This window comes from Pipra filicauda, unplaced genomic scaffold (assembly GCF_003945595.2).
Source record: "Pipra filicauda isolate LSUMZ 115617 unplaced genomic scaffold, ASM394559v2 scaffold49_size4853605_pilon, whole genome shotgun sequence".
Taxonomy (NCBI): domain Eukaryota; kingdom Metazoa; phylum Chordata; class Aves; order Passeriformes; family Pipridae; genus Pipra; species Pipra filicauda.
Genome location: NW_024104642.1, coordinates 1,405,078 through 1,413,869, shown reverse-complemented (window position 1 = coordinate 1,413,869; position 8,792 = coordinate 1,405,078).

Sequence of the window (8,792 nt, the reverse complement as noted above, 5' to 3'; positions counted from 1 at the left end):
ATTTTGGGTTTAGTAATTATTTTATTATTTTAGTGCCTAGAGGCCTTTGCTAAGCTCAGTATTGCATTGTGTTAGGTATTGTACCTATGCAGACAAAGTTTCTTCCTCAAAAGATTTAAGAGGTTAGTTTAGGGTCCTTTTGCAGATGTGATGGTATGGTACGGAAAGCAAACTCACAGCAAACATGAAACAGTTCACTCAGCTTTAGTTTACAGTAGTATTAAGTACCTGTAATTCCCGGAGACCTTGGTAGGAGTTTTGGGTGTTCAGCACTTTTGAAATTCAAACTGAAGTTCCTTGCCATGCTTCTGACAAAAGATCCTTAGAAATTAAAGACAGAAAAGACTTATTAGGTTATCAGGCCAAATTCATCCCAGAAGAAAACCCATTGAAGTCAATGAAATTTCACTGGGAATGGATTTACCACAGAAAGATTGATCCCTGTAGTATATTTAGAAGTGCTTTGTCCTATACAGTTTTAATTAGCTCTACATTAGTCAAGGTACTGTACCATTGTTTCAGTCAGCTACCCTAGCAGAGAACTGTCTCTAGCTATCCTTGTCCACATTTTCCCTCCCACCCCCCCCTCCCTTGCTGCCTCCTTCTCATCCCCTCATTATTTTATGTCTAATTTGGCTAATGAATTTCTCAGACAGAGTCTTCTTTCATGTTTGAGAAGGACCTTGCCTGTATTGAGGTTAAAGAAAAAAAGCAAGAACCACACACAAAAAAAAGACCAGAAAGAACAAATTATTCTCTTGAGAGAAGCAAAGGTATCTATGAAGCTTTAAGCTTTTCTTTGTCATTCCATCAATCCATATATAGCTACTTTACTGTTTTGCACCCCATACTCTGCATTAAGATGGACCTGGATACTTTAGTCTTGACTTTCCAGTTTCACCACTGACTTGCTGCTTTGTCAGAGCAAGTGGTTTCACTTTTCAAACCTCTGCTTTACCACTATTGCAAAAGAGACAGTCATACACATGTAAAGAATTTCTCAAGTTGCTACACAGAAATCAGGAAAGCATTTTAAGTTCTGTAGTGGAAAAGCATAGTAAGACAAGGCAAAGTACTGTTGCCATCAGTACTACTGTCTTTTTGTTGTTGTTGTTTTAATCACTCTAGCACAAACATTAATCCTTTCTCTGAGTCTTGCCAATTATTTTTTTTACCTTCTCTAATGAAAGTTCTAACAAGATTACAGGGAATTTGTAGTCTCTGTATGCTTTCAGTCATACAATTGCAACTAAAACAACTGTGTCCAGAATAACTGCAGAAACTGTGGGTTCAGTGCTCTCTTCTGCCAAAGAAAAAAATGTCCACAACTAAGAAAAAAACCTCTAAACCCACATTGGACAAGTGACTAAATCCCATCTACTTAAGCATGTGTGTGTTCACTTCTGAGTCATTGTATCATTTGACCATGAAAGAAGCAAGACAGTTTGCTTAAGGAATGCCAGGAAGACCAGAATATAATTTAAAAAAATGCCATGTTTTCAGTTTTCTTAATGCTCTTCTGAAACAGACACACACTCACTTTAAAATTAACTACAGATCTTAATTAAAATTCTTGTGATTGTGCTGGGAGGGTTCCATGTTTTCTTCCTGTGGTCATTTCATCAGCCAGGGTTGTTCATGTAAGAATGTGCTGCATCCATGTCACAGCATGGGATCTCATCACAGACACCTGCTCTCAGCCTGTGAACACAGATTTTAATTCCCCTCCCTGCAAAAATGGTGACAGAAGGACATATTATTTAATTACTCATGCATGCTCTCCAAGACAGGGTCCACAGCTCCACTTGGTTCATATGGCTTGTGTTATTTTTGGGAGGTGATCAAATAGGGTTGTTGTTAAAAAAGGAGAAAGCTTCACAATAGACTTCTTTTTGCTATTTGATGACAGCAATATATGGAAAGATTGGCAAGATGAGAACAGAGTGGAAACTGAACAAAATTTAGGTACGGTAAATATAGCCATAAAATTATTTGTGACGTTTTTCACTCTCACTGTGAAGATACGTAAGCTAAGCTGTACTGTGTAACTTCACTCTCCCCCACCACAAGACCATGGATCCAGCAAAAATTAACTGTGATAGCCACGTCTAACATACTGAAGAAGATGAAATCAACTTAAATTTACTAAAGCCTTCATATAAGATCTGCAGGATTGGGTATGTTTCCCTCAGGTGCTAGAAGAGGAAAAAACAGGAGGAAGATGAAAGAAGTATAAACTTTTAGTTTTGCTTAAACAATGCATTTGCTAAATCACTTCAGTCAAAATCATTCAGCAATTTCTACAAAATCCTATCATGAAGCAAAGCAAAGCACAGCTAAATGAAATGTAATATATTGTATCCGGCAAGCAATCACCATACTTGCATTCTCATTGCCCTCAGCAGCACCTGCATTCTTTGATCACAGTCCTTTTATGTGCTGCATGTATACAAAAGACTGAACCAGCAATTAGCCATGCTAGCATTGGGTCCTGAAATCTCTGCAAATGCTTCAGCCCTTTAATGAATTCTTAAATAGAAGGAAGTTGCAAACAAAGTTTAGCTTGTGTGTTTTATGCCAGGTTCCCACAGCACTGTAGGTTTTCAGAGCTTAATTAATGACACTTGCATCCTGTATGCCTTCCAGAGTTTTAGTGGAACTTTTACTGGTCACTTCAAACTTTGACATCTTTTGGACAATTGTCCTCAGATTATTGGGCAACCTCCCCAGTCTTTGGAAGGAAAAAACAAGACATTGCTGCCAATCATGACTCATCTGTATGAATGGGATGAAGAGTAACTGGAGGGACAAACACGCATCATTTCAAGTAAAGTACTCATCAGAAATCCTATGCATTGTATAGGAACCAAAATGGGTGATGAAAATTAAAACCACAGCCTAATATACCAGCATTTGGGAACTCTGCCAATGCCCCTAATTAAAATTTTGAACTAATCTCTTCAGGGAATCCAAGAAATTCTTTCAGAAAATGGAACATTCTTCTGTGCACATCCAACTACTTATCCTGCAAGAGGGAATATAAAAGAGATTGTATACAATCAGACAGAGGTCAGTCGAGTGGAAAGGACAGTGTGAAAGCTACAGGAAATGAGCCATCTATGAATGAAAATACTGGAATTCCTTCTTGAACTCTGACTCACGTAATTTAAGATTTTGCTGGTCCTTGTCTAGGGATCATTACATCAATGGAAAGACTCCATTAATTTTAGTGGGATTTTAATCAGTTCCTAAAATGGGAGAATACAAGATTGGTATTTACAATAACAAGGTATGCCAACATGTCCTTTCCCTTCTTTTCTTTTGTCATACCATTGTTAGAGAGCTTGGCGAGAGTGGTTTGAGATGAATGAGAGGTATAGAGGCTGGATTGGAGAGGGTCTAAGACAGCCTCTCTAACACTGGCTTATAGACAATAAATAGCACATTCAGTACTGTTAGAGATGCAATTAGACATGAAAGGAAGGAAAGAGTTGGTAATTGGCTGGTAAGTGGAGAAGGAAGAGATGCTGATAAGTACTTCTAAGAAGGAAAAACCAAAATCTTCTTTATTGTTAATTAAAAAAAATCTAGTGTAAGATTTTAAGAAGAAAAATATAATGATAGGAAGGTGTGAAGAAGAGGGGAATGAGGTAATTAGAGCAAGTGTACAATGCTAGATTAGAATCTCATAAACCTGAATAGAAAAAGAAACAAGATAGGTAGGAGTTACAGAGAAAGTCACAGATAGCAGGGAAACTGCATCATTTTTAATAAGTTTTGTCTTTAGAGAAACCAGCAGGATCCTATAAAGAAAAATAAGTGAAGGCAGTACGAGGGAAGTACCAAAGATTAACCTAGGCTGGCTCTGCAATGAGTTTAGGTATCTTTAGGTATGCAACTGAGCCTCATTAGTAAAGCAATCCTATACTGAGCTGGAGTTATTAAAATCTAAGGCTTTTGTTTGGCCAATGTGGAGCTACAGGGTTTAATCATTGATTGTCTTAAATATTCCATAGCCCCTGACACTCATGCAGGCTGGCTGAACTTAGCAAAAGGGAAATGGAGGCATAGCCACCCCTTGCATGACTGTAAATGACTACATGCAGAGCAAGACAGTGGGGACTCAGTTCCCTCTGCTAATTCTTCCAAGTGAGCAAGACCTGCAGTGAACCCAAAGAGAACTTTATCTCTGATACGCTTGTCATTTGCAGTTTTCCCTCTTCTCTCCAGCTTAGAAACAAACAAAATTTCCTCTCTGCTACCTTTTCTAAGGGATCTTTCTGTAACTAAGCCATTTATGTGTCTATATTACATGTAATTCTGTGATGTCAGATAAGAGCGATAATCCTCATAAAGGATTTGTGGTATTATAGATTACAGCTTCCATTCTTATGTTGTATGCATTGCCTTCAAGAGGCCTTGAGTGACGCTATAAGATCTCTGTATTCAGATTACAAGATACTTGCATTCAGCACTGCCTTGTTATAGGTTTAGAAATGCCAACAACACAACTAAGTGGCTAGCTGTTCAGATCCTGCTGTTCTCTTAATCCATGCAAAGGTAAAAGACTATTGTGGTCAGTGGGATCCTTGCCAGGCTAACAAGTTTGAAACCATTTTCCTTGTATTTATTCAACTGCCATTTCATTATAAAATAAACAATAATAAAGTGATTGTTTAGTAGACAGAAGAATTTATTCCAGGAAGAAGTCATCTTTGTTTCAATCACAGTTTATCCAAATTCATCTGTAGTACCAAGAAAGGTACTTAATTATTGTGCCTTTTTTTTGTTTTTGTTTTTCTCTTCCTCTCTCTCTTTTTTTTTTCTGTTTTTTTAATATCTAAACTCCTGTTGACACAACCAGCTGGAATCTCAACACTGGGTGTTACTTATAGCTCAAGGGTCTACCTAGGGCTTAAAGACTTTCGTGGATCTACCTGAAGGTACCCTCACTGGGTTTCTCTCAGGAAAAAGCTGAATAACTACAACTGAACTACTGCTCTGAAACTCAGTTTCTCCATCAGAATGAATATGGCATTAACACTTCCAGGAGGTGATAATCAGTAGAAATATCTTTAGTTGTGTTTCCTACTGTGCAATGGACACTCTTCTGATGAAGGAACTGAATAATTTGGGGAAACACAGATGAGCTATGTTCAACTTCACAATATGACTGTTCTGATACAAGGCTTCTAGGCCCATAAAACAGTATAGCTAATCTCTGTGATACTGGATGGTGTGAACTATTCACACAATGGTATATCCTCCTTAGCACGTGAGATATCCCTAGAAGGATCATAGCTGATGATAAATTTATATGACATTAACACAAATGTCATTTCCATTGTTCATTTGCCTAATTAATAGTGTATTTATGTTTCTTGAACATTGCAGTGATCATTTTTTAATTTCCTCTCCGGTGAGAGCATTTAGTAGAGCAGGGGGCATTTACGTTTGTTCTCCAATGATGATATGTTAGTCTCTACGGCAAAACTCTGTATTTTCTAGCCTCACCTACACTGATATTTTGCAGTAGGCAACATTCAACCAACAATAGCCATTTTCAGCATAGAACAGTGATCTACATCTTAAAAAAAGTCTGCACCTCTTGATTTCAACTACTCAGAAAGTGAAGTATGTAGCATAATTCTGATACATACAAGCAGGCAAATATCTAATAGAAATACACTTTTAGCACCTTGTGTCTGCATGATTTAGGATGTTACAGATCTCAGCTGTTCGTTGTCTTTCTGACTCCCCTGGCTGTATTGAAATTACCACTGTGACAGCCAAGATGAAGTAGCTGACCATGTGAGCATTCCATGTTTCCAATACACAGCAAAGCTACTTAGCTTAAATCACCACTGACGGGAACTAACGTCTTAAACAGGTTTGAACTTGATCCTTGTTGAGCACATCTGACTGTGCCCCAGATTGCCTAGTTCAGCTCAACACCAGCACATGTACCCTATTATCAGCAGCAGGAGCTCTGCATCAGTCAGCAACTGGCAGACAGGCCCCTGGGGACTTCCCTAGCTAAGGCTAGTGCAACGCTATGGCTGCTTCAATATATTCTCCATGCACAAAAGAGGACATATCTCTGCGCAAATGTTGTTATTGCACAATGGGTGTCATTGATAGCAGGAAAGAGACAATGCTTGGGAGCTGGACATGTTGTTCAAACATTGTTCCAGTCTTTTTATATACTCTGATTAAGGCCCTTTACTTAGGACTGCCATCATGCTGTTGCTGGGTGCTTTGAGTGCACAGAGAATATGTGAAATCTCTTTTTACCCTCCTTTAAAGGGTGACTTGAACTGTACTTCAGTGCCTGAATTTCTAGAGTTTGTGGTATTCTCTTAATGTAGATTTTAGCTTATCTATATAACATACACAAATAGGTACATCCGCAGTACCCATCTTTTCAAGCACTACAAATATTTTCACTATTAGCCCATTGAGTTTCTCCACTACATTTCCAGGTCATAACCTCACTGTTGTCAGCATTACTTAGCCCCTGACACCATAGCAGTATTTCTTTGGTAGTGGTAGACAGGGCTCTTAGGCAACCAGGAAATCTAAAACAAAGGAAAACTGTTACAAGGAGAGTATGGGACAGATAGAGGAGCGAGTGGAACTAACAGACTAAAGGCCCAAGGGAAAGAGATTAAATGAAGCTGAGAATAAGGCCAGCAATATTTCAGAAGATTTTCTCCCAGGACAGGCAACAACAGCAGCTGCCAATACTGCCAGGGACAGTGTCAGATCAAGCAGGAGTTCACCTGTTGTCAAAGTACAGCACCAGCATGGGGCTAAAGTTTTTAGCATCCCATATTCAAACTAATACCTAACTAAGGACAGACAGAACATATGACTAACTGAAGGGATTAATTTCCTAAACCTGAATGTCTCTTTTAAATTCCTAAGTTTCTCCCACAAGACCTGTGGTGCATTTACCATCCCTGTGCCAATGTCTCAGATATCTCAGATCACTACGTTCAGCCTACCGAATACTAACCACTGTGTCCTGTTTTAGCTTTGACCCCTTGCACCTTACCCTCAAGATAAGAAAATGAATGAGGACCAACTTCAAACAACTTGAGATAGAACTGCTCTGTGATGACCCAGATGGTACCTGCAGCTCTCCGATGGATCTAACCCAGGGTAGTGGGCGGCTCAGCTCCCAGCCTGGCTCAACCACAGGGCCACCTCTAAGAGTTTACAGAAATCCCTGCTTCTCATCACGTGTTGAATGCAAACCGTGCAGCTAGGCAGTGTCATTTCCCACAGTCACAGCTGTAGAACTCAGAAGAAACAGTGCAATCAAGCACAAGGCATCCCCCATAACCATGTGTTTGAAGCCTTACCACAACACAGCCTTTTTCCCCTGCCCATCCTGCTTGCTTTTACCCGGCCTTTTTCAGTCACTACCACTCCTCCCTGAAGCTCTCAAGTAGCATTGACAGGAATGTCTAAGGAGGTGAAGTAGAAGCACCTACAACAATTAAATAAACAAACTAATAAAGCAATAAAAAAACAAAGCCAGAGAACAAGGGGGACATTAGCTGTTTGGAGGCTCGAAGACCAGCCCATAGAGTCACTCAGTCTAGACTCCAGATGTGAACACAGAGCCTCAGTGAGAGCAATACAGGACTGCGTAAATATCTCAGCCAGATGTCTCAGGGCCCAAGCTACAAATCCTCACAAATGGTGACAGAGTTGGCTGTTGCTGCTTGTATAGCTCTGCTTCCAAGAGAATCACTGGTCATTCAGTCAGCAGCACTTCATTTTTGCTGCCAGATGGAAGGGAAAACCAGGCTCAGAGTCTCATAGCAAACTCAGCAGCCGGTGGATGGGTCATGGAGCCCTCTGTGGGTACTGAGGTTAGCTCAAAATAGCAAACTGGGGAAAGAGCTGAAAGATTATAGTAAACACAAAAGCACATGATCCTAAGCTCCTAAATAGGCTAAAGTAACAGGCTGCCATGTTAGGAACTTGAATTAAAATTTAGATCTTCCAGACTCCTCCCATTTGATCAACTAAGTTTACAGATGCTCAGTGTTACATGATGGATTTACCTTACATTTCAGTTGCTGGAGACCTGATACACTGGCTCTAAGAAGCTTGATGCTTGTATCTGCACTTCCACAAACTAAGCATTCCTCTGCCTGATGTTCACGTTCCCAACACTTGTCTCCTCAGTGGGTGCCTCACAGACAGCACCTGGAGGGAACATAACCACCTTCTTGTCTATTTGCAGCTGGATCTGTCTCTTGGGAGGCTGGAAATTAGTTTCAGCTCCCTCTTCTGTCTGAGTTAAACCAGAGGACTCAACCTGTCTCTCCCAGGAAATGTATCTAACTACTAGGCTAGTGGTTATTTCAAACCAAAATATAGTGTATTTCAAACCAAAGCTTTCCCAGTCTTTTGTATTTATCTCACACTCCATAAAAAAATTAAGTATTTATTGCAGCAGGGGATAGGTCCTGGGGCTCTGCACTAAAAGTCCTTTTATAATCCACTCTGTCACTGGCCGAATTTAGGGTATATCAATTTACGACCCAGATTCTCTTCAGCAAGTGACCAGAATTGGAACTGCCTGAATAATGTATGAGATGATTTGTAAGCAAAAGTACTGAGTTGAGTTACTCTGATTCTAGGGGAAAATATTATTTTTGATTTATTGTTCACACATAAAGCATGAACATGTTTTAGGATGGCAAATAATTGTCCCAAGACTTGCAAAAGGATTGTTTCATTCTCATCTTTTAGAGTACCAATAAGAAAGTGAC